Below are 27,732 nucleotides of genomic sequence, written 5' to 3'. Positions count from 1 at the left end.
CCGTCTATGCTGGCTCTACAGTTGTCCAAGAAAAAGGCAATTCGTTCCCCGGACGAGGACCCCGTGGATTTTACTTGTATTTGGAGTGCGGTGGAAGAGCGAGAAAAATGTAAACCGAACTGTAAGCCGGGATACTTCGGGCTGTACGGAATGAAGAGCTGCCATCCTCTGTTAACGTGTGAGGAGGTCAGGGAACTTAACATCTCCTCCGAGATAGGGAAACAGGGATACGTCAAAGAGGTACACAGTCTGGCTCAGTTTTACACAATCTGGGTCAATTTTACACAATCTGGGTCAGTTTTACACAATCTAGGTCAGTTTTTAATTAAGGCAAAGGTTAAATATGCTTATTTCTACTACGATTATTGCCAAGATCAAAGAAATGAATCATTATTCTCCAATAAATCACGAACGTCATCAAAAAATTATCAGATCAGAAACACGTATCAAACCTGTGCAGTTGAAATGTACATTTGACTTAAGAATGAAATTCATATTTAGACCACATCGATGTGTCGTCTTTTGCAGTGTAAACGCTGTATATTGCAGAAAGTAGCTGTAAAAATAAAATACTGATGAATGTAGGCTTCTCAAGCCAAACGGGGCTGTTTCACGGACCTCCCTACGCCATATTTAAACTCCGTGATTTAAGTGATAAAGTGGTAAAAGAGGAAACTTATTTTGTTATTGTATATTCCAAAAGATTAATCTATATAAGCCACAAACATATTCATATAATTAATAAAGGCTAATTATAATGCAGCGAAAGTACAAATCGTCTGCAGTTAAACAAAGTTACATACTGGTGGTAAATGGAACAGCGTTATCGCAGTGTTACAACGCACTTTGAAAAATTACGCACTTTGAAAAAAAAATTTCAAAGTGCGTTAAAATTTGGGACCAAGCTAACGCACTTTGAAAAAAATAATTTTTTTTCAAAGTGCGTTAATATCGACCATATAAACGCACTTTGACAAAAATGTTAAGGTTGATCAATATTCCTTCAAATAATCGGTATGATAAACTAGAGCAAAGCTCGTTGCAAAGCAACGAGTGGGTCTTCCTTCCTAGCGATAAGCAAAAGATTAAATGTTTCTGTCTAGATTGTCAACTTTGCTAACATTCTCTTTTTCGATTTGTCTCAAAAACCCTTACTTGAATTCTTTAATTTGGTGTGAGCATGAGGTCTTAAGGGTACTCTCTCTAACAGCATTTTTGAAATCGTATCCACAACAGTTTAACTTCCAATATTATGACTTTTGATATCGGATATATCAGGTTTGTTGCAATTATTAGTGTTGGCAAATCATTTCCTATGCCTTTACTATGTAGAATTAATTTCTTCCAAGTAACCGAATAGCAGTTTTACTAACCGATACTGGCAACGTTCGACGGTAAACCGTTTAACCGGGTACTCATTGCCAACACTAGCAATTATGTTTGTGAAACGTGTCATACTACAGAATCATTTAAGTGTTTTGCTACATTACCATCTTAAAAATGGCTTTAAAATCATTTAAAATACAATATAACTAGGTAAATAAAATAAACAAATTATATAATAATTCAAAAAATCCAAATGTATTCACAATAATGATGAACAATCTTCATTAGTTGCAATCAGTAAGTAGAACAATACTTTTATAATAAACGCACAGAAATGTGTTGTGTATGTTTCGAATTTGAAGCTTTCCACTAGCAACTGGTGGTACCTCAATAGGAGTTTAAAATTCTCTGAAAGGTATATTGTGAACATATTGCATATTGCATATGGCTGTGTATTCTTCTCACTAAAATATTGACAGAAGTGAAGGAAAAACTTCAAGAGTACTGTACAGCTATATATTCAAGAAGTGGTGTAAATCAGATGTGGATACTTAAAAATTCTAAAGAACTTTTGGACAATTTGAAATCACAAGACTTTACAAAAATCAACAGCATAAAAACTTACGACTTTTCAACTTTATACTCAACAATTCCCCACGACAAATTAAAATCCAGGCTTTTTGATATCATTGACAGCTGCTTCTTCAACGAAAATGGAACTCGTAAGTTTACTTACCTCGTCATTGGTCATTTGAAAAATTATTTTGTTAAAACAGATTCTGATTGCACACATAAGTACTCTGAAGTTGACATCAAGAAGATGCTTGAGTTTCTGATTGACAATATCTATGTGGTTTTTGGAGACCAGGTATTCCAACAATCTATTGGAATTCCCATGGGTACAAATTGCGCTCCGTTATTAGCAGACTTATTTTTATATTCATATGAAGCAGAATTTATGCAAAATCTTTTACGTGAAAAGAAGAAAACACTTGCTGTGGCCTTCAACTCGACATTTAGATATATCGACGACGTATTGTCTATTAATAATGATAATTTTCATTCCTACGTCAACACAATATATCCTGGTGAGCTTGAAATAAAAGATACCACAGAGTCCGACACTTCTGCTTCATACTTGGATATTTTACTTGAAAAAGACACTAATGGTAATCTAACAACCAAGCTATATGATAAACGTGATGACTTTAACTTTTCTATTGTCAACTTCCCTTACATATGCAGCAATATACCTTCATCACCTGCATACGGAGTATTTATATCTCAGTTGATTCGATATGCAAGAGCATGCTCTACGTATGAACAATTTCTTAAACGAGGTAAACTTTTGACAAGCAAGTTGATGAAACAAGAATATCAGCGGTCTCGTTTGAAGTCATCATTTCGTAAATTCTATGGTCGATACAATGACCTTGTCAGCAAATACAATTTATCATTGAATGAAATGCTGACTGACGTTTTTCATACCAATTGTTAGTCCATTACATGTATTTATACACTGAATTGACCACGGATTTTTCCCGTTATATCCTGATTATGACAACGAGCACACGGCGGGTGTGACCGGTCAGCAGGGGATGCTCACTCCTCCATGGCACCTGATCCCACCTCTGATGTTTCGGGGGTCTGTGTGTGCTCTGCTCTTATTTTGTATATTTGTTTAATGGACGTTGAGATTGAATACTGTTCGTTATTTCCATATCCTTCTTTTTAGCGGCTTTGGCGGAATGCAGCAATCACTAAATCAAGTACAAAGCTAAAATTCTTGTACATAAACATAAATAGGAATATATATGCTAACTTATTCAAAAGTGAATTTCCACCAAATATTGTACAAGCTAAATATAATACATTTACAGCATTAAAGAAACATATCTCTTTGAAGGTATTGCCCTGCATAAGAACAATTTGAATCCCCTACACTAAGGATGCTCTGTGCCAAGTTTCATTTTGGTTCTGGAAAATGACATTGTGAAATTTTAGACAATGATGATAATGGATAGAATTATGTTTTTAAAAAAATTACTGGTTCCTTTAGCTCAGATGGGCCAATAAGTAAGTAAGTAAGTAAGTAAGTAAATGGTTTATTATAGTGACATGTGTTATGTACAATTACAACAGTTGTCAACAAATATACATATATTTAGAATTGAAACACCCGGCCCATCGGGCCTATATGTCACTTTAACAATATAACATTCAATAATAAAGATATTACGCATTGCGTTTACTATAAATAATAGATTGTCTGTAAGTATATGCTGAATATATGAATTTTCCAATATGCCTTGGGAAATTTAATAAAAGAAACTTAATTTTGTCTAAATCTGACATATTATTATCAAATGAAGTTGGATTAAATTCGATACTGGTAAAAAAGCTTGCTCTTAGATTTGAATATGATGTACAATGAAGCAAAAAGTGACTTTCATCTTCTACACTATTTGATAAACATAGAGTACAAAGTCTGTCTGATAAATAAGTATGCAACAGGCACAGTTTTGCAATTGACATTGAAATGCTACTGGACATCTCTTCAATCTTGTTTTAGAAAACTACATGTACATGCCCTATGTACTGAATTCCTTGGAATCATACACATGTTTATGCCTTTAATTAGTTGTGTGTGCCAAAATAACAATTTTTTTTTCATTATACTGTAAAAAAAAAACCACATACATGTATTACAAGATCTTATATTCCTGCTGAAGACAGAGGATCTATCTTAATCATTAGAATAAGTATAAAGTATAAACTTTGAAAGGGAAGACCTTAATAAAGAGGTCAACATGCTACACAAACAAAATATTATTATATTTAAAAATAACATTTATTCCAATGTAATTACTGGTACATGTATTTCTGTTACAAAAACTATTTCACTTGAAAAACTGAGTTCAATTGATATGTTCATATTTGTGGATTTATGTTGTCAAATCAAAATTTAAAAATGATACACAGTGTGTTTAAAAATTGTCTTCACAAACCAAAAATTGACATATTTTCACTATGCTGTTTATTCCATGTCACATCCAAACAGATGATCTTCTGGCAAATCATGATCATGCTTGGTATCAAAATTCAGTATTCAGATGAGTCAAACCTATCCAAAAGAAATTGAAATTTTTTAAATTTATAATTCTTTTACTAATAAAAAGTGCAATTCATGAGATTATAAATTAGATTATCAAATTGAGAGATAAGATATTGTCACATTTTCTGTGTATAATTTGTAAATCTTAATGTACTCTTTCATCAATTAAAAGAAGTTTACACCAATTAAGGCAGTCATTTATGCTATCCCCTAATAAGACAACATACAAGTGCAAAGTAATCATGCACTAGTGGGTTTAGGATAATGTGCTAGAGTATTTATGACAACATACTAGCAAGAGGTGACAATGTGCTAGCATGTACGTCAGTGATAATATGCCAGCACACTGAATCCAACATGCAGTGAAGCTAACACTCAACAGATTGTTTAGAGTTGTGTTTGCATGATATTTTGTTTTGTGTAAACACAGCAGCGTGTTGTTTAAAGCTGCATTGGAGTGGCAGTCTGTTGAAATTAACATGCAAACACACTGCAACTTCACATCATTGGAACACCATAATTTTAAAACTGGCAAACCAATATCATATGATTACTAACTAGGTAATTGCAACTGTAAATGCTGATTTCATGGTGACAATAATACCGGTAATTCCTTGTATATCTGAGAACTGATCAATTATAATAAGGCTTGTCCAGATAGGGCCACTTGCTAAAGCTCAATAGCACTTTCATAAAAACATGCCATCTTACCGACACAAAAGACGCCATTACGCTATCACACAACTCGCCATCACAACACTAAACAAGAGGCCCAGGGGCCACAGCGTTCACCTGAGCACATCGAGCTTGAATTAACATAGCTTTGAAGTACTTGAAAAGAAATTTAGATTTTAAAAGGTTTCTCTACATATCCCTATGTAAAACTTAGGTCGGCCATTTTGGCCCCATCCTTGCCCCGGGGTCATAATTTGAACAAACTTTAATCTACACTACCTGAGGATGATTCCACATGAGTTTCATTTTTCCTGGCCCCGTGGGTCTTGTGAAGAAGATTTTTAAAAATTTTTATTATATATTCCTATGTTAAACTTGGGTCGGCCATTTTGGCCCCACCCTTGCCCCAGTGGTCATGATTTGAACAAATTTGAATCTACACTACCTGAGGATGATTCTACATGAGTTTCATTTTTCCTGGCCCAGTGGGTCTTGTGAAGAAGAATTTTAAAGATTTTTATTATATATTCCTATGTTTAACTTGGGTCGGTCATTTTGGCCCCACCCTTGCCCCAGGGGTCATGATTTGAACAAACTTGAATCTACACTACCTGAGGATGATTCCACGAGTTTCATCTTTCCTGACCCAGTGGTTCTTGAGAAGAAGATTTTTTAAAGATATTTCCTATATATTCCTATGTAGATCTAGGGTCAGCCATTTTGGCCCCACCCATGCCCCAGGGGTCATGATTTGAACAAACTTAAATCTACACTACCTGGGGATGATTCCACATGAGTTTCATCTTTCCTGGCTCAGTGGTTCTTGAGAAGAAGATTTTTAAAGATTTTTCTGTTGTATTCCTATGTAAAAATTGGGTGGGCCATTTTGGTCCCACCCTTGCCCCGGGGGTCATGATTTGAACAAACTTGAATTTAAACTACCTGAGGATGATTCCACATGAGTTTCGTCTTTCCTGGCTAAGTGGTTCTTGAGAAGAAGATTTTTAAAGATTTTCCCTATATATTCCTATGTAAAACTCGGGTTGGCCATTTTGGCCCCACCCTTGCCCAAGGGGTCATGATTTGAACAAACTTGAATCTACACTACCTTACCTGGGGATGATTCCACATGAGTTTCATCTTTCCTGACCCAGTGGTTCTGGAGAAGAAGATTTTTTAAAGATATTATCTATATATTCCTATGTAAATCTGGGGTTGGCCATTCTAGCCCCACCCTTGCCCCAGGGGTCATGTTTTGAACAAACTTGAATCTACACTACCTGAGGATGATCCTATACAAGTTTCATCTGTCCTGGCCCAGCACTTCTGAAGAAGAAGATTTTTAAAAAATGCCATTAATTTTTAATAAATTCATAATTATCTCCCCTTGGAAAAGGGGGTGGCTCTCCATTTGAACAAACTTGAATCCCCTTTACCCAAGGGTAGTTTGTGCCAAGTTTGGTTGAAATTGGCCCAGTGGTTTTTGAGAAGATGATGAAAATATGAAAAGTTTACAACGACGATGACAACGGACAAATTTTGATCAGAAAAGCTCACTTGAGCCTTTGGCTCAGGTGAGCTAAAAACACTTTCGCACTAACACAAGTTCGAACCACACGCTGTCACACTAACACACAACACACTGTCACGCTAATACAATTTCACACAACAAAATATTAGGCTAACACGAGTTCACACAACACACTATCATGCTAACACAAATTTACAAACACGCTGTCTCGCTAACACAAGTTCACACAACACGCTGTCTCGCTAACACAAGTTTTACACAACACGCAGTCTCGCTAATACGAGTTCATACAACACACTGTCTAGCTAACACAAGTACACGCAACACACTGTCACGCTTAGATGAATTCACACAACACACTGTCAGGCTAACATGAGTTTACACAACACGCAGTCTCACTAACACGAGTTTACACAATACACTGTCACGCTAACACAGGTTTACACAATACACTGTCACGCTAACACAAAGTCACAAAACAGGCTGTCTCACTATTCACTAACACAAGTTCGCACCAAATGCTGTTGCGATAACACACTGTCATCCTAATACCATTTCAAACAACAAACTGTCATTTTAATACCATTTCACACAACACACTGTCAGACTAACACGAGTTCACACAACACACTGTCACGCTAACATAAATTCACAAAACAGGCTGTCTCACTATTCACTAACACAAGTTCGCACCAAATGCTGTTGCGATAACACACTGTCATCCTAATACCATTTCATACAACACACTGTCATCCTAATACCACTTCACACAACACACTGTCAGGCTAACACGAGTTCACACAACACACTGTCACGCTAACACAAATTAAAAAAAAATGCAATATCGCTAACACGAGTTCACATAACACGCAGTCTTGCTAACACGAGTTCACACAATATGCAATCTCGCTAACACCAGTTCACACAACACACTATCTCTCTAACACCAGTTCACACGACAAATTTTCAGGATAACAAGTTCACACAACACACTGTCACGCTACCACGTATTCACACAACATGCTGTCTCGTTAATAATAGTTCACACAACACGCTGTCTGGCTAACATGAGTTTACACAACACGCAGTCTCGCTAACACAAGTTTACACAACAAGCAGTCTTACTAACACGAGTTTACACAACACGAAGTTTCGCTAATACGAGTTCAATCAACACTCTGTCTAGCTAACACAAGTTTACACAACACACTGTCACACTTACACTTTATACAAAATTTCAAACAACACGTTGTCCCGCTAACAGGAGTTTAGGCAACACATCGTCAAGCTAAAAAGAATTCACACAACCCACTGTCAGGCTTACACAATTAAGTTCACAAAACACACTACCTTACTAACACAAATTCATACAACACACTGTCTCGCTAACACAAGTTCACACAACACACTCACATTGCTGAGTTTAAAGTAAAGGTCTACCCTAATTTGAAGAGGTTTAACACTAACATATCTCTATATAAGTAAAAAGCTTCAAATTTAAGACAAAAACATTTATGCAGTAATGTTCCTTAACATGCATCTGGCATATAAAATGAATGAGACCTTAAAAACCTCACAGTGCATGTTTACTTAGCTAAGTAAAGGTCTAAATTGATCCTATTCAACAATATATATCAACATCTCTAAGTATGTAAATGAGTGAAATTCTCAAAAAAATATTATCAGATTATAAATCAAAGTATCAATAAGAAGCTGAACCTTACGTCGCAGGTTCCAATCCCATTGCTAAATGCTTTAGACAGGTTACTCCTATGAGACTGCATAAACCAAAATTCTGTGTCACGGTAAGTGTTAGCACAAAATGGATCTCATACTTCTTAAAGGCAATAAGTGCTGAGTACAAGTCTTTATTTGCAGCTAATACCATCCCAAGTGGTGGCACCATGAAATGACTGAAAAATGTATGATTAAGGCAAATAAACAAACATTAAACCATTACATGTATAGCATTACATGTATAGCAGTCTTATCAAACAAAAAAGCAAACTTTCTATCATTACAATTTTTTTAAACAAATTTCTTTTGCAATTTAACTGATCAATATTTGTCCTTTTTTGTCAGTAAAGTATGATATTAAATAATTAAGACTTTTTGAGAGCATCTATTTATAGCGAGTCCAGACAGCAGCACAAATCCCTGCCCATAAGACTTTTCCAGCTAAGAGCGCCACGTGCTCGGACTCGTACTCTGTACTTCGATACATAAGGGGCCGTATAAAGATTTTTTATAAAGGGTTATAAAGGTATATACGAGGGTTGTTCGAAAATTATTGCGACATTTTGTTTATTTTGCTTTTTAATGAACGTCTTTCAGTGAAAATTGGCATATACGTTTGACATACACTAATAATTAATAAGAGCAAGAAATATTTTACAAATATTAAATATTTTCTCTACAATGTTATATAAATGTGTCAATAGTAGGGGTACCCGGAGCAGTCACAGAATCGGACATTGAAAATGTGTAACCTCAAAATTCTAACTCTTCGTGGATCAATAATGAGAGCGAAAATAATTCAGTTTAAGTGTATAATTTTTCAGCTTTGGTTCAAATTCATGTTGTGCAACTTTGATAGAATTTTGATCAGAAATACGGATATCATAAAAAATTAAGCGCGGTAGAGAAATCTGCAAACAACGAAAAAATGGATTTTGACGTCAAGGGCGGAGCAGCCAGCGTACCTTAAATTTTGTGTAGCGCAATACAGAACTCTTTTCAAGACTAAACAACCTGCTAAAACAATAGCAACGAGAAAAAAAACAATGTGCTAGGGTTTGTTATTTCCTTGGTATGCATTTTTTTAGCAATTAATTAAACAAGAGTAAATTTAAAAGATCTAAACGACCATGAGTTATTTCATACAGTATTGATATCAATACGGTATTTAACCCGCGTTACATAAATTGGCACCGCGTGATTCTAAGTGGTCCTTTCCCATAAATGAAAATTTTTGACTGGGGTAGCAACAGCATACATTTTTAAAGAGTAGTTTAAGAAAATAGACTGTATGATTTTTGTAATGTTATATATGTAATAACTAAGACGGAAGAGTACTAAATGCTTCCCTATCGTTTCACGTGCAAAAACATTCTACGGCTAACGTAACGTTAAATGACATAGCGTGGTTGCTCCGGGTCGATAGACATATGCATATTTATTACTTCACCGAAACTTATATTATTATCGTAGGAATTAGTAAATTTGCTTAAGTGTTTTATACGTTCTTTATTAGATGTCGATGAATTTTCATGAAATTATCTCCATCCTTTATGGAGTAAATGTATTTGTCTCAATAATTTCCGAACAACCCTCGTACTAGGTATGACATATCTGAACTAAAAAAAAATAAAACTCGAGATTAAACAAAGATTAATATAATATTTGCTATCTAAATTTAAAATAAAATCACCGATTTTGAACCCAAATATCATCCCCATATCTCTATACATGTAAGTTAAATTGACTTTAAACTGTTTTTGAAATGGTATTTTTAACCGAGTCAGAAAAAATTGACTATTGTTTTAAACCTCGGATTTCTATTTAACGCGATTGATTTAAATTGTGTTATTTACAGAAGAGTTCTATCTTTAAATAAAGTAACAAAACATTTAGAGAAAGGTCATTTTAATTTTAGTAAGTCTGAACTCATGAAAAATATACCCTTGTGTGCCCTTAAATGCTACATAATACGTTGCTTCATCTAGGAAACTGTTTTGTAAATAAATCAAATTTTGACACGCCCCCTAAAATTTTTGAAACAACTGTCAGAGTCAGTGTGGGAGTAAGGTCTCGAGATCGCCAAATCTGGAAATGCATGTCTAATGCGAGCTCTTATGATAAGACCTTGGCAAAAGAAGATTGTGACTTGCACATTGCTCCACACAATTTTTCCGCAGTATACTTTGGACCCACAGTGCTTAGCTTCTTTAACATGTTTAAGCTACATTCAAAATTCATTTCTATTTAATTTGAACTAGCTATCCTTACTCATGTTCACATGGAGCTAATGGGAAGTAATTTAATGAGCAGTGAATTCATTCGAATTAAACATTTGAATAATTTTCTCAGTGTGAACACTGAGCATGGATGCACAAAATGTCAAATGCGGCTTGACAAGCACAATCTAAATTAAAACTAAATAAGTATCTGCCCTCACCCTTACAGTCATACTGTCAATATATAATTAGTTGAATATATTCTGTAACATTAAGTGCAGTTTGAATTATAGCGAGCGCAGCGAGCTCAATAGACTAACGTGTACGAACGGAGGAAATTCGGGTTGAAATCTGCACATTGTTCCAAAAAATTTTTATCTGACCGCGTGAAAAAATTCTAAAATCCCAGTAATCCTTTGCGGTGCATAGCAACCAGAAGGCTAAAACATAGCAACAACTTACTTGAAAAAAAATTACAAACAACGTTTTTATGCAATATCCTTGCCACAGAGATATCGTTTGCGTTTTAAGTCTACAAGACTTTTTATTTGACGTCATACTTTCGTCACTTAAACGGCTCGGGTATTTCCGATTTTGTCGGAAACTTCCGAAAAGTTCGGAATCTCGATCCCGATTCCTTTGGAAATAAAATAAAGCTGTGTAAAGGTTTGGATAGTCAATAACTGCGCTCGCCCCAACGGTCGCACCGTAGAACATATTAGAGTATGATCACTATGATAGATAGTAGGACTGTTGAAATTACATCCCCAAATTTAAAAAAAATAAAATATAAAGCTGTGGGGATTTACAAGGTAAACAGAGAGCGTCTGAACTGTAAAACAGATAATATATCGGTGTGTCTGTGTATTTCTAATAACATCAATGTATGTCACTGTCATGTAATCAGTAGTGTAAATTTTAAGTATAAAAATATTCTAACATTCATTCCAATGGTCCAAGCCAATCATACATTAAAATGTCGCCGTCAGCTCTTTCATCACTCGACACAATTATCACTGGGGAATCCGAAGCAGAGTCAAGAGTGTTCATCCTTGTTAATGTGACAGTCAGAATTTCCTCGTAAACAATTCACACAAGATTCTTAGAATATATGAATCGGGATAATTCTGCTTAGAATAATGTTTCAGAGAAGTGACAAAGTACTTCGTAGCTGCAGATTAAATGAGTGTACATGTCTACAAACGGATTCTTTGTGAGAAAATGTTCAAACTTCAGAAATCATTCTATTTTCAGTTTGTAAACCATGGCAAACATGTGTCCGACGTCGACTCGAAGGGTCACACTAAAAACGGGATATACTAGAGACCTGATATTTACCTGACGTTTTAATTTTGAATTAAATGGCAATATTGAGTATTTTAAATTACTTATGTACAGACTTTATGACTTCGAGGCATATGCTATACAAAAATTCAATTGTTTAGAACATTTACAGACAAATTTGAATCAGGTCAAATCAATGTTTAGTACATCGCGTCTTTAGTACCTTCCTATTTCCCACAATGCCGCGCGTTGTTTACAAACAAGCGCGAAAAAATCCTCTAAACTAGGTACGAATTATTGTTGTGTACATCATCACATTTTAAAATTATTTTAACAAAAAGAAAACAAATAAACAACGAATCAAACTATATATTTTAGATGCATCAACTAAAAATGTGCACATGTATGCAGTAAAGGCTTGGCTGGCTATAGTAGACAACTTGTTCCTGAAAGGTTTCTCACATACATGTACTTGTTTTATAAGAAAAACAATTAAATATAGCTGGAAGTTTATTTCTTTTTATATCAAATGACAAGATTTTATAAGTTTGAAATTATTTCAGTCAAACTTTTTCATAATATACCAAAATTTTTAGCTATCAGAAAAAAGAGTGTATGATCTATTAACCCCTAATTACAGGGGCCAGCCCCTTTTCGTTAATCAAATATGAAAGCTCTCGTAATTACCCACAACTTTTGTTCTATATTTCTTACCAAATTATTTTCGGTTTAAAAGTTATTACACAAAAAGTAGCAAAAATTCAAAGAAAAAAAATTACTAAAATTTGCCGTTTTATAGCTTCTAAACTTTAAGAAATTAGCTATATAATTTTATCGTTGTGCACATCTACAATGTATTGGCTACAAGTTCTCCAACTTTCGTGTAAATATCTTATGTCATTTTTGAGATTTTCAGTGGAAACGAGACATCAAAAATTTTCAATTAAAGGGCAATAACTCACAAATAAAGGCATGCATAAAAAAACTGAAAACAGGTTTAAACAGGTTTTACTATAAGCTATCTATCCTGAAAATTTCATAACGATCAGTCCAAGGGTCTTTGAGAAATCGCCTGTCAAAAGTCGAGCGGGAAAAAAAAAAAAGAATAACTAGAGCAAAGCTCGTTGCAAAGCAACGAGTGGGTCTTCCTTCCTAGCGATAAGCAAAAGATTAAATGTTTCTGTCTAGATTGTCAACTTTGCTAACATTCTCTTTTTCGATTTGTCTCAGAAACCCTTACTTGAATTCTTTAATTTGGTGTGAGCATGAGGTCTAAAGGGTACTCTCTCTAACAGCATTCTTGAAATCGTACCACAACAGTTTAACTTCCAATATTATGACTTTTGATATCGGATATATCATGTTTGTGAAACGTGTCATACTACAGAAACATTAGTGTTTTGCTACATTACCATCTTAAAAATGGCTTTAAAATCATTTAATATACAATATAACTAGGTAAATAAAATAAACAAATTATATAATAATTCAAAAAATCCAAATGTATTTACAATAATGATGAACAATCTTCATTAGTTGCAATTAGTAAGTAGAACAATACTTTTATAATAAACGCACAGAAATGTGTTGTGTATGTTTCGAATTTGCAGCTTTCCACTAGTAACTGGTGATACCTCAATAGGAGTGTAAAATTCTCTGAAAGGTATATTGTAAACATATTACATATGGCTGTGTATTCATTTTTAGCGGCTTTGGCGGAATGCAGCAATCACTAAATCAAGTACAAAGCTAAAATTCTTGTACATAAACATAAATAAGAATATCTACGCTAACTTATTCAAAAGTCAATTTCCACCAAATATTGTACAAGCTAAATATAATACATTTACAGCATTAAAGAAACAAATCTCTTTGAAGGTATTGCCCTGCATAAGAACAATTTGAATCCCCTACACTAAGGATGCTCTGTGCCAAGTTTCACTTTGGTTCTGGAAAATGATATTGTGAAATTTTAGACAATGATGATAATGGATAAAATTATGTTTTTAAAAAATTTCCTGGTTCCTTTAGCTCAGATGGGCTAATAAATATGCAACAGGCACAGTTTTGCAGTTGACATTGAAATGCGACTGGACATCTCTTCAATCTTGTTTTAGAAAACTACATGTACATGCCCTATGTACTGAATTCCTTGGAATCATACACATGTTTATGCCTTTAATTAGTTGTATGTGCCAAAATAACAATTTTTTTTACATTATACTGTAAAAAATACACATACATGTATTACAAGATCTTCTATTCCTGCTGAAGACAGAGGATCTATCTTAATCATTAGAATAAGTAAGTCTAAACTTTGAAAGGGAAGACCTTAATAAAGAGGTCAACATGCTACACAAACAAAATATTATTATATTTAAAAATAACATTTATTCCAATGTAATTACTGGTACATATATTTCTGTTACAAAAACTGTTTCACTTGAAAAACTGAGAGCAATTGATATGTTCATATTTGTGGATTTATGTTGTCAAATCAAAATTTAAAATGATACACAGTGTGTTTAAAAATTGTCTTCACAAACCAAAACTTGACTTATTTTCACTATGCTGTTTATTCCATGTCACATCCAAACAGATGATCTTCTGGCAAATCATGGTCATGCTTGGTATCAAAATTCAGTCTTCAGATGAGTCACACCTATCCAAAAGAAATTGAAATTTTTTAATCTATAATTCTTTTACTAATAAAAAGTGCAATTCATGAGATTATAAATTAGATTATCAAATTGAGAGATAAGATATTGTCACATTTTCTGTGTATAATTTGTAAATTTTAATGTACTCTTTCATCAATTAAAAGAAGTTTACACCAATCAAGGCAGTCATTTATGCTATTCCCTAATAAGACAACATACAAGTGCAAAGTAATCATGCACTAGTGGGTTTAGGATAATGTGCTAGAGTATTTATGACAACATACTAGCACGAGGTGACAATGTGCTAGCATGTATGTCAGTGATAATATGCCAGCACACTGAATCCAACATGCAGTGAAGCTAACACTCAACAGATTGTTTAAAGTTGTGTTTGCATGATATTTTGTTTTGTGTAAACACAGCAGCGTGTTGTTTAAAGCTGCATTGGAGTGGCAGTCTGTTGAAATTAACATGCTGACACACTGCAACTTCACATCATTGGAACACCATAATTTTAAAACTGACAAACCAATAACTTATGATTACTAACTAGGTAATTGCAACTGTAAATGCTGATTTCATGGTGACAATAATACCGGTAATTCACTGTATATCTGAGAACTGATCAATTATAATAAGGCGTGTCCAGATAGGGCCACTTGCTAAAGCTCAATAGCACTTTCATAAAAGCGTGCCATCTTACCGACACAAAAGACGCCATTAGGCTATCACACAGCTCGCCATCACAACACTGAAAAACACTTTCGCACTAACACAAGTTCGCACCACACGCTGTCACACTAACACACAACACACTGTCACGCTAATACAATTTCACACAACAAAATATCAGGCTAACACGAGTTCACACAACACACTATCATGCTAACATGAATTCACAAACACGCTGTCTCACTAACACAAGTTCACACAACACGCTGTCTCGCTAACACAAGTTTTACACAACACGCAGTCTCGCTAACACGAGTTCATACAACACACTGTCTAGCTAACACAAGTACACGCAACACACTGTCACGCTTAGATGAATTCACACTACACACTGTCACGCTAACATGAGTTTACACAACACGCAGTCTCACTAACACGCGTTTACACAATACACTGTCATGCTAACACGAGTTTACACAATACACTGTCACGCTAACACAAAGTCACAAAACAGGCTGTCTCACTATTCACTAACACAAGTTCGCACCAAATGCTGTTGCGATAACACACTGTCATCCTAATACCATTTCACACAACACACTGTCATTCTAATATCATTTCACACAACACACTGTCAGGCTAACACGAGTTCACACAACACACTGTCACACTAACACGAATTCTCAAAACAGGCTGTCTCACTATTCACTAACACAAGTTCGCACCAAACGCTGTTGCGATAACACACTGTCATCCTAATACCATTTCATACAACACACTGTCATCCTAATACCATTTCACATAACACACTGTCAGGCTAACACGAGTTCACACAACACACTGTCACGCTAACACAAATTCAAAAAACATGCAATATGGCTAACACGAGTTCACATAACACGCAGTCTGGCTAACACGAGTTCACACAATATGCAATCTTGCTAACACGAGTTCACACAACACACTATCTCTCTAACACCAGTTCACACGACAAATTTTCAGGATAACAAGTTCACACAACACACTGTCACGCTAACACGAATTCAGACAACATGCTGTCTCGTTAATAAGAATACACACAACACGCTGTCTCGCTAACATGAGTTTACACAACACGCAGTCTCGCTAACACGAGTTTACACAACACGCAGTCTCACTAACACCAGTTTACACAACACGAAGTCTCGCTAATACAAGTTCAATCAACACTCTGTCTAGCTAACACGAGTTTACACAACACACTGTCACACTTACACTTTATACACGATTTTACACAACACGCTGTCCCGCTAACACGAGTTTACGCAACACATTGTCAAGCTAACAAGAATTCACACAACCCACTGTCAGGCTAACACAATTAAGTTCACAAAACACACTGTCTCGCTAACACAAGTTCACACAACACACTCACATTGCCGAGTTTAAAGTAAAGGTCTACCCTAATTTGAAGAGGTTTAAAACTAACATATCTCTATATTAGTAAAAAGCTTCAAATTTAAGACAAAAACATTTATGCAGTAATGTTCCTTAACATGCATCTGGCATATAAAATGAATGAGACCTTAAAAACCTCACAGTACATGTTTACTTAGCTAATTAAAGGTCTAAATTGATGCTATTCAACAATATATATCAACATCTCTAAGTATGTGAATGAGTGAAATTATCAAATAAATATTATAAATCAAAGTATCAATAAGAAGCTGAACCTTACGTTGCAGGTTCCAATCCCATTGCTAAATGCTTTAGACAGGTTACTCCTATGAGACTGCATAAACCAAGATTCTGTGTCACGGTAGGTGTTAGCACAAAATGGATCTCATACTTCTTAAAGGCAATAAGTGCTGAGTACAAGTCTATATTTGCAGCTAATACCATCCCAAGTGGTGGCACCATGAAATGACTGAAAAATGTATGATTAAGGCAAATAAACAAACATTAAACCATTACAGCAGTCTTATCAAACAAAAAAGCAAACTTTCTATTATTTCAATTTTTTTAAACAAATTTCTTTTGCAATTTAACTGAGCAATATTTGTCCTTTTTTGTCAGTAAAGTATGATATTAAATAATTAAGACTTTTTGAGAACATCTATTTATAGCGAGTCCAGACAGCAGCACAAATCCCTGCCCATAATGCGAGCTCTTATGATAAGACCTTGGCAAAAGAAGATTGTGACTTGGACATTGCTCCACACAATTTTTCCGCAGTATACTTTGGACACACAGTGCTTAGCTTCTTTAACATGTTTAAGCTACATTCAAAATTCATTTCTATTTAATTTGAATTAGCTATCCTTACTCATGTTCACATGGAGCTAATGGGAAGTAATTTAACGAGCAGTGAATTCATTCGAATTAAACATTTGAATAAACTCTCAGAGTGAACATTGAGCATGGATGCACCAAATGTCAAATGCGGCTTGACAAGCACAATCTAAATTAAAACTAAATAAGTATCTGCCCTCACCCTTACAGTCACACTGTCAATATATAATTAGTTGAATATATTCTGTAACATTAAGTGCAGTTTGAATTATAGAGTATGATCACTATGATAGATAGTAGGACTGTTGAAATTACATCCTCAAATTTAAAAAAAATAAAATATAAAGCTGTGGGGATTTACAAGGCAAACAGAGAGCGTCTGAACTGTAAAACAGATAATATATCGGTGTGTCTGTGTATTTCTAATAACATCAATGTACGTCACTGTCATGTAATCAGTAGTGTAAATTTTAAGTAATAAAAATATTCTAACCTTTATTCCAATGTTCCAAGCCAATCATACATTAAAATGTCGCCGTCAGCTCTTTCATCACTCGATAAAATTATCACTGGGGAATCCGAAGCAGAGTCAAGAGTGTTCATCCTTGTTAATGTGACAGTCAGAATTTCCTCGTAAACAATTCACACAAGATTCTTAGAATATATGAATCGGGATAATTCTGCTTAGAATAATGTTCCAGAGAAGTGACAAAGTACTTCGTAGCTCCAGATTAAATGAGTGTGCATGTCTACAAACGGATTCATTGTGAGAAAATGTTCAACTTCACAAATCATTCTATTTTCAGTTTGTAAACCATGACAAACATGTGTCCGACGTCGACTCGAAGGGGCACACTAAAAACGGGATATACTAGAGACCTGATATTTACCTGACGTTTTAATTTTTAATTAAATGGTAATATTGAGTATTTTAAATTACTTATGTACAGACTTTATGACTTCGAGGCATATGCTATACAAAAATTCAATTGTTTGGAACATTTACAGACAAATTTGAATCAGGTCAAATAAGTGTTTAGTACATCGCGTCTTTAGTACCTTCCTATTTCCCACAATGCCGCGCGTTGTTTACAAACAAGCGCGAAAAAATCCTCTAAACTAGGTACTATTTATTGTTGTGTACATCATCACATTTTAAAATTATTTGAATAAAAAGAAAACAAAGAAACACCGAATCAAAACTATATCTTTTAGATGCATCAACTAAAAATGTGCACATGTATGCAGTAAAGGCTTGACTGGCTATAGTAGACAACTTGTTCCTGAAAGGTTTCTCACATACATGTACTTGTTTTATATAAAAAACAACTAAATATAGCTGGAAGTTTATTTCTTTTTATATCAAATGACAAGATTTTATAAGTTCGAAATTATTTCAGTCAAACTTTTTCATAATATACCAATATTTTTAGCTATCAGAAAAAACGTGTATGAGCTATTAACCCCTAATTATAGGGGCCAGCCCCTTTTCATTAATCTAATATGAAAGCTCTCGTAATTACACACAACTTTTGTGATATATTTCTTACCAAATTATTCTCGGTTCAAAAGTTATTACACAAAAAGTAGCAAAAATTCAAGAAAAAAAATTACTAAAATTTGCCGTTTTATAGCTTCCAAACTTTAGGAAATCAGCTTATAATTTTATCGTTCTGCACATCTACAATGTATTGGCTACAAGTTCTCCAACTTTCGTTTAAATATCTTACGTCGTTCTTGAGATTTTTAGTGGAAACGAGACATCAAAATTATCAATTAAAGGGCAATAGCTCACAATAAAAGGCATGCATCAAAAAATTGAAACCAGGTGTAAATAGGTTTAATTACAAGGTATCTAACCTGAAAGTTTCATAAAAATCAGTCCAAAGGTCTTTGAGAAATCGCCTGTCAAAAATCGAGCGGGAAAAAAAAAATAAAATAATAATAAGAAACAGTAGAATAACAGTAGGGTCTTCCGAAGGAAGCGGAAGACCCTAATAAGAAACAATAGAATAACAGTAGGGTCTTCCGAAGGAAGCGGAAGACCCTAATAACAGATCCTGGTTTGATAACTTTTTTATGATAAAGTCACTGAAGGACCCACAGGTACTTGTGGACAGAACCCCCCCCCCCCCCCCCGATATTCAACCCAGGGACTTATTTGACATTTTTTTCACAATTTATATTTAGTACACTTATTCAACATGTTTGCAATAGGAACAAATCGTCAAAAACCCCAAATAATCGCTTCACAAAAAATACCCCACTATACATTATATACTCTCTTATAATGTATAGTGGGGTATTTTTTGTGAAGCGATTATTTGGGGGTTTTGACGATTTGTTCATATTGCAAACATGTTGAATAAGTGTACAGAATATAAATTGTGAAAAAAAATGTCAAATAAGTCCCGGGGTTGAATATCGGGGGGGGGGGGGGAGTCCTGTCCACAAGTACCTGTGGAAGGACCTGAGAAATTGACGTTTTAAATATTTAAGGTTTTGATAAAATAAAAGGGAAAATTAAAGGGTCTTGAAAAAAGAGTGACGATTGTTTAAAGGTACTTGGACACAGATTTGAAGTTAATATTTTCTCATTTTTTCTGTATAATATCACGAATTATATATTTTAATAGCATTTCACACAAAAATTAATTAAAAATCTTATTTCATTTAAAAGATATTAAAACTCTAAATTTTTTAGCGGGTTTGATTGACACATCCTGGCACTTTCACAAATCTTAACTTTATTCTTAATCCTTAGGAAAAGTGGCAATCCTGATGTGTATTAATGAGAAATATTAAAACTTAAATCAAGAAGAATAATTTTATTCTGAGTAGAAATGTTAGAAAGCAGAACTACTTCACAAGTATTGTCATTCCGTTGTGTATCGAGTTTTGCGAATCGATCACACTCGTGTTATGTACACAGGTTTTTGTAAACATGTTATTGTTTGGTGTTTACGATTTATCGGGTGCGTTAAATCGCCAAAGTCTGTTCACCACATCTGCACGGACTGACAATATTTTGTGTGTTTGTTTTGCTTTAGTACTTGTCTACTCTGAATTTTCTGGATTATAGTATTAATATTTCTCATTAATACACATCAGGATTGCCACTTTTCCTAAGGATTAAAGATAAAGCTAAAGTGCAAGGATGTGTCAATCAAACCCGCCAAAAAATTTAAAGTTTTAATAACTTTTAAATGAAATAAGATTTTTAATTAATATTTGTGTGAAATGCTATTAAAATATATAAGTTGTAATATTATAGAGAAAATATTAACTTCAAATCTGTGTCCAAGTACCTTTAAGTTCATTAATTCGTCCCCCATTTTTTTAATTCTAGTGTTTGATAAGTAGATGAAAAGGTGTATAGGGGGCACTAACAGAGGACAGCTTCAAGCAACTTAGCATTTATCATAATAAAAAGGGGCCAATTTGATTGTTCAAAACTATGAAAATTCTTTCTCTCTCATACGTTTTACTGTACTTTAAAATTTCTAGTTTTCATCTGTTTTAATCATTTATTATTGAAAGTTTTTAACGTCATACCAGTTAGGTAAATACATAATTATATGATTGCTTTGAGTATAACATAGACATCGAGACTGGGCGAAGGGCCATGGGAGGGGTTGGGGGCTACCCCTCCCCCACTTATTTTGGAAAGATATATACATCGTATAAGAATTGAAAATGCAGCGAACCCTTTTTAGGTTTATTGCTCCCCTTCCCCGTTTGTTACCGACACCTTTGTATTGGAAAGATACAAAGGCGTCGATTCTTTATTGATAAGATCCCTCAGTCCAAAAAGATTTGGACTGAGGGATCTTATACCCGTCTCCTCCTCTTTTCGACGGGAGTAAATCAATTCATTTTTGAGGTTAGGGTTAGGCTTAATTTTTTGAACGACAAATAACAAATAAAATCTTTCCATGACTAAAATATGATTTTTTTCAAAGTGCGTTAAGTGTCTCCATGGCAAAATATATTGATATAGACTCTTAACGCACATTGAAAAATTTTTTCAAAGTGCGTTGAGTTGGTCCGAAATTTAACGCACTTTAAAAAAAAATTTCAAAGTGCGTTGATTTTGTCCCAATTTTAACACACTTTGAAAAAATTTTTCAAAGTACGTAATTTTTTCAAAGTGCGTTGCCACATTGCAGCATGTTGACCTAATTTGATTCTCGATAGAGAAACGATCTGCCGTATTTACTGCTACTTAGTAGAATAAAAATAAATTTAAGTCCCTGTTTTGATTAATGCAAAATAACCTCCTCGGTCTCGAAATGTTATTTGAAATATAAAAGCCTCGGTTAAGTCCTTGGCTTTAATCTTTCAAACAACATTTCTCGACCTCGGAGGTTATTTTGCAACATTCACGAAAACGTGGACTTTATTTCTTAATTAATTGAGTCGGTTTATGGCTTTACAAAGTCTTTGAGACCGAGGCAGAATTTAAAATAAACAATTTCACACTAAAAATATTACAAAATGTTTCATTCAGTTTATCGGCAGTGAATTCTTTTGAATAAGGCATATATCAACCCCCTCTTCTTCCAAATGTACATTTTCGTATTCCTTAGCTTTTCACTCTTACTATTCTATCCCTGACTTTATCCATGTCGTGAGTAGAATAAAGTACCACTTTGGATACATACACATTATACATGCATAATTATCTAAATGTTATTAAAATAAAACGATTTGGATGTTGTAGGTTAATGGTTTAATTAGCCAGGTTTATCTGAAGTCCATCAACAGGTTTATCTGAAGTTCATCAATTTTCAAATAAAAACTTTTCCGCTAAAAATTGCTAGGGATGTTTATGTAATTTTTTTCAAGGATATATACTTACATAAATCAATAAAATCATGAAAAAAGGGAACTAGAGATGATGTATCTCTCTGGATACTTTGGAAGATTCTAGGGACTGATCTTCTATTATCGTAATTTGTTTCACGACAAAAGTATTTAGATATTACGAGTCATGTAAAATAATTAAGGGACTTCGACCCTCAGCCAGGAAGGACAACTCTTTAATTTATAATTTAATTCAAAAAGTCTTTAAATGAAGCTTGAAAATTAGATCTTTTCATGCATCAATTTTCATTATATGCCTCTCAATGGGCTTTAAGGTTCTTTGAACTTCTCAGAAAGGTCTAATTAAAAGTAGAAATTTTTATCCCGAGAAAGCATTTTTAGATACCAATGTTTATTAACATGATATGAAGTTAGAAGTGATTTATGGAGCTTCGCAAAGAACCTTGAAGCACATTGATAGGCATATAATGATAATTGTTGTATAAAAATATTTAATTTTCATGCTAAATTTAAAGACTTTTTGAATTAAATTATAAATTAAAGAGTTGTCCTTCCTGGCTGAGGGTCGGAATCCCTTAGCTGAATATAATGTATACATGTATGTTGCAGAGAGGTAACGACTTTTAGCGGAACCATATATTTCATCTTTTTTTAATTTGTAAAAAATGTAGTAGCTCCAAAAACATCAAGTTTGGGATCAAATGCCACGAATAAGCAAGTATTCCCTCCAGCCACTGGTCTTACTTGTAACGAACCCTCTGCTTTGGCTAGGTTTATTCCACTATGTGGAGAAATCTGGGAACAATTCAGAATGAAAATGAGTCAACATTCGACTTAACGACAAAATTTATTATTGTAATTGAGACCATTGTCTTGATCATAGAATTTGCGAAATATTGATTTGATACTGTAAACCAACTTTTATTTGCGTGCGAAAAATTTTCGTGAGGTTAGCGAGAGCCTCATCATCGCGAATATTTATCGCCGCGAACCGATCCTTCAAGTCTTGTTGTCCATGAACAACAGATCCAAAAAGACTTGATCACGAAAATTAATCGTCGCGAACTATTTTATCCCCGAATATTGCAAAATAAAGTCGCAAATAAATTTGGCTTTACGGGAAAATAATTTTCCTATTGTATCACTTACGAGAACGGAAACCCATTTGTAAATGAAAATGGAAAAGTGCAATACATAACAATCTGATTAAAATTGCATAAGGGGCAATAACTTTTAATAGGGTCAATCTTAGGGGACAAGAATGAAATCTTTGAAAAATTAGATCTTTTTTACGCTCCGAAAACTGGTACAGGGACCATCAGAATTTCGGAGCGTAACAAACATCTGATTAATTTAAATCAGATTGCTATATACATAAATAAGAAAACATTAATGTAACCATAAATAGTCGTCCAGGAATTGAATAAAATAAGTAATGGAAACAAGTTTGGCTTTCCAGAAAGCCTTAAGGTGGAATATCCCTCTGATAAGAGAGATAACTCTTCTGATAAGATAGATGACTTTCTTCAGACATTTTGTCAAGAAATTCAGTCATAGTCATATCAGAGTTCACAAGTTTCATTTATGGGAACCATTATATTGTCACCTTAATCAAACTTATTCTATGGTACAAATGTTGATTTATAGTTTCTATTGCTAGTATGCACATTAATTATTTATAATAATTTTCTAAAAACGTTTATACTCAGTTCCTTTAAACAGTGTAAATTGAGAAATCTCTATCTCTAAAAGTATAATTCTTTTAATTGTACAGAAATTTCAGATGCAGTATTGTTTAAAAACATTTAATTAATATTTTGTTTCCTCAAAAAATATTTTCAAGGGCGATAATGGAACGATAACTCTTGTTTATGGATGCGTGTTATTTTACATGCACAGAAAACAATTTGTAATTGTGATTTAAAAAGCAGCGCTTCAGTATGTTTTCTAATGGGAATTAGATAGGTATTAGAGTAAATATAATTTTTATATATACCTCATATTTCTAATTTAATTGTGAGATAAAAAATAATTAATCTTTCTATTTACCATATCAAATTTTCTTCACATCATGATTTGACATATTATTCATTTCTGAAAAAGTAAGCAACGCTTCATACTTCAGACTATTTTCCATTTGAATTTAATGCTATAGTTCTTGCTGAAAATCAATGTCTGGATTTTTAAAAAAATAGGTCGTGAAATTTGGAGCAGAGGGATATTGCCCCTTAAATGTCATCTCTTTGGTATCAATAATGTCAAAGAAATAAAACAGAAAGGGAAATATTTTAATGCAATGAATATATGGATTATTACACCTGAAGTTCCCAAATGACTTATTCAGCAAACTCCACAGTAAAGTACGCAGTTTCTTCTGGCCGCAGTATATATATGGAAAGCATGGACGTCTGCGAGAGCACCCAAGGCGATTTTTGGTGAAATTTCATTCTTGCGGTCTTTGTGCTTCTGGGTGTTTACAATTTACTTAAATTCAAATACTTTCCTTGAACTATATTTTCTAAACACAATACGGAATTATCAACAATAATCATTATTCAATTAAAAGCAGCTAATCATTAATGTTTGACAGGAATTAATTTAATTAATCCGACTACAGAATAAAAAATTAACATAAAATTAGCGTTGACCACTCTTCGTTCATTTTTTGCAGAATCTAATTGTAAGCTTGTTCTTTTGTGCGAGAACCAGTTTTCCCTTCGCGTCAACAAATCTATATATAGAAACACGTCATTGTCTATTCTCCTTGTGCGGCTTACCAATTTAATAAGGCATAGTATTGAGGATCAATATATATACGACACACCGAAACCATAGATATTTCGTACTTCTTTTCTAACTTTTCCTTGGCTTTCAAATAGGCCAAAACCATTGTAAACCGAAAGTAGATCACACTCTCCTAAGCTAGTTCTAAACGAAAACCAGTTTACAGGCTACTTGGAACTCTGTTAAACATCGAGGACTCCCGAAAGATTAATGGAGGCTTACACTAGGACTTCACTTTCGGCATACAATCTTAATGTGTCATCTCCCGAGGGAGATGACAATGAGTCTTGATCTTCAAACCGCTTGGATATGTATGAAAAATGCATGCGTCTAAATGATGGAGACGATAGTCGGGAATATTTTGAAAACTTATAGTCGGACAAGTAGAGCTTTTTAAAAAAGCTTCCCGTCTTTAGCAACAATCTTAAACAGTAAACTGATCTACACCTATCAGGCCGTATAATTCTTTTGAATATCTTGAATTTGTATTTCTAAATCTAAATTTGCTTTTTTACGGACATTAGCCCTACCACGGTTGTCCTTCGGTCATCTCCGTAAAGTTTGACTGGCCAAGAGCTCAATCGTAACTACTCGGCCATTTCCGTGAACGATAACAAATAACTCTTTCGGAAAATGGCCGAGTAGTCACGAATGGCCAAGAGCTTTCGGCAAACCTCGGCTGATTCCATTCTCTCTTCAAACAAGAAAGGGGAAAAGAATAATAACAAATTGTAAAGCCTGTAAGCAATAAAAATCAAATTTTATTTATAATGAAATTAAAGAGACCTTCTTATTTATTGCTATTAAAAATATCATGTTATTAAGAAATAATTACTGCTGATTTTGTTGTTCGTTTTGTCATTTTTTTAGATTGAAAATCTTGCAAAATTGTTAAGTCGTACGAAAATTAGATCATCAGAAAGTTATCTCCCTTGCCTTGAACAGCATTTCAACCAATGAAATAATTGAAAATTTTCTCATCATGCAATTTCTACCAATCACAAAAGAGAGATAGTGCATAGTCCGAAGACTGTAAAAAATTCCAACTATACAATACCGTCTTCCAAGGTAATGAAAATCGAACAAAACGATGCCTTTTTAAACTTTATCAATTCCTCTTGTAAATATTGGCTGCATAAAATATAAATTGAAACCGGACAAATGCATCACCTATTTTAAAAAATGTATTTCACTTTAAGAATATAAAACACGAACTGTGTAAAGTACGTTTAAATTATGCCATGAGTAAAATTCAATGTTCTAAAAAATGGACTTGTCGTTTTTTCCATAGCAAATGATAAGCAACCTTAAATATTAAAAACATGTATGTTTTTACAGATTCACTTTATGGAACTATAAGTATATTCTATATCTCGTAAATTATAAAAGGAAAGAACATTCTGATCAACAATCTTTTTAATGTTTAGAAAACATTTCATTCTGAATAACTTCTCCCATCTCAATCCTCATATACCAACACTTAAACATATGTATAGAGCAGCCCAGTCCTCCGGACTGCAATAAGCAAAGTTAACATTGGAAATGTTTAAGTCAGCACGTGTACAGTGGTTTGCATGCAATGCCTTCTTCGAGTAAAATATCCGAAAAAGAAACAGATTTGCAATACTCTAGAAACAAAAATGTTCTGCTTCGGAAGTATATAAAAGATCGTTCAGTATCACTGTATTCTAGTTTCGGGTCAAAGTCTGTCTTTTATGTGTAAGTTAAAACCAATGATCGTCATTTGGCACTAAAAATGTTTTACTTTTATTAGGTTTGGCAGTCGAGTTGGAATTCATTTCCTGTGGTCGTAAAAAATTACGGCGTCACGACATTGGTGGAATCATAGGTAGACCGGGCTACTTCAGAGGAATAGACCTCATGAAAAATTCCCCAAAGCGTTCAGTTTTACTTCAGTTAGTGGGACAATGTAACGACACCATCGTCACGGAAATCCATCCGTTACTGGACGCGCGATACCTAGAAACAAGGCTTAAGGAGTATCCTCAATATAACACATTGTCAACCAGAATGAAGTTATGTATAAGCTACGTGGACATCTTAAGAGTTCTGCACTCAGGCATCGACAGGAGAATATATGTACAATGTGATGCGCGTTCTCTGGGAAAGTTGACTGGACAATTTCTCCTTACAGAAGACTTCCGGTTGGTGCTCAGTGACGTAGATTCCATGGAGGCGATTATTTTGAACGAAACGAGCAGACGACTGATTAAATGTACGGACTGGGGGCAAGTGACCGGCTACTTTCCCGCCCCGGAGGAGTTATGGCCGTACACAGGAAAGTTCGACGCTTCCAGGATGCCGTTGTATGATGAAAAAATTGAAATTTGGAAAATTCCAGACATGTGTTTGTCCTTTTTGGGAGATGATAATTCTGTACTTAAGGTTAAACGTTCTTTAAAAGAAATTCATAAATGGTGCAAGAACCCCAATCCTCGGAAAAGACCGTCCGCGGAAGAAGTGTTACACGCCTACGTAAGAGTTTTACGTGACGTCATAAAAAGTCGTGTGAATATATCCCTGTCATCTGTAGGTCTGGATACAACAGCTGAGCAATCATTTTTGCATTAATTACCAAAGATTTTTTCGACCAGTTGTCGCAGAAAATGG

The 27,732-nt window shown here is 34.2% G+C and overlaps 2 long non-coding RNA genes and 1 pseudogene across 2 annotated transcripts; 1 reads left to right on the top strand and 2 right to left on the bottom strand.

Annotated features, from left to right (window-relative positions):
• On the top strand, positions 1-27,727 carry LOC134274580 (protein O-mannose kinase-like; annotated as a pseudogene).
• On the bottom strand, positions 4,161-11,831 carry LOC134274590 (uncharacterized). Its single transcript, XR_009993647.1, has 3 exons — positions 11,544-11,831; positions 8,372-8,560; positions 4,161-4,450 (listed from the first exon to the last, which is right to left on the bottom strand). It is a non-coding gene; the product is annotated as an uncharacterized LOC134274590 (long non-coding RNA).
• Positions 14,293-19,020, bottom strand: LOC134274598 (uncharacterized). Its single transcript, XR_009993650.1, has 3 exons — positions 17,984-19,020; positions 16,937-17,125; positions 14,293-14,549 (listed from the first exon to the last, which is right to left on the bottom strand). It is a non-coding gene; the product is annotated as an uncharacterized LOC134274598 (long non-coding RNA).
• Positions 27,728-27,732: the final 5 nt, after the last annotated feature.

The sequence above is a fragment of the Saccostrea cucullata genome, unplaced genomic scaffold (assembly GCF_032062105.1).
Source record: "Saccostrea cucullata isolate Sc308-1 unplaced genomic scaffold, CSIRO_AGI_Scuc_v1 ctg2331, whole genome shotgun sequence".
In the NCBI taxonomy this organism is placed as follows: domain Eukaryota; kingdom Metazoa; phylum Mollusca; class Bivalvia; order Ostreida; family Ostreidae; genus Saccostrea; species Saccostrea cuccullata.
The sequence above is the reverse complement of the archived record's forward strand: the minus strand, read 5'-3'. Positions and strand labels throughout refer to the sequence as shown.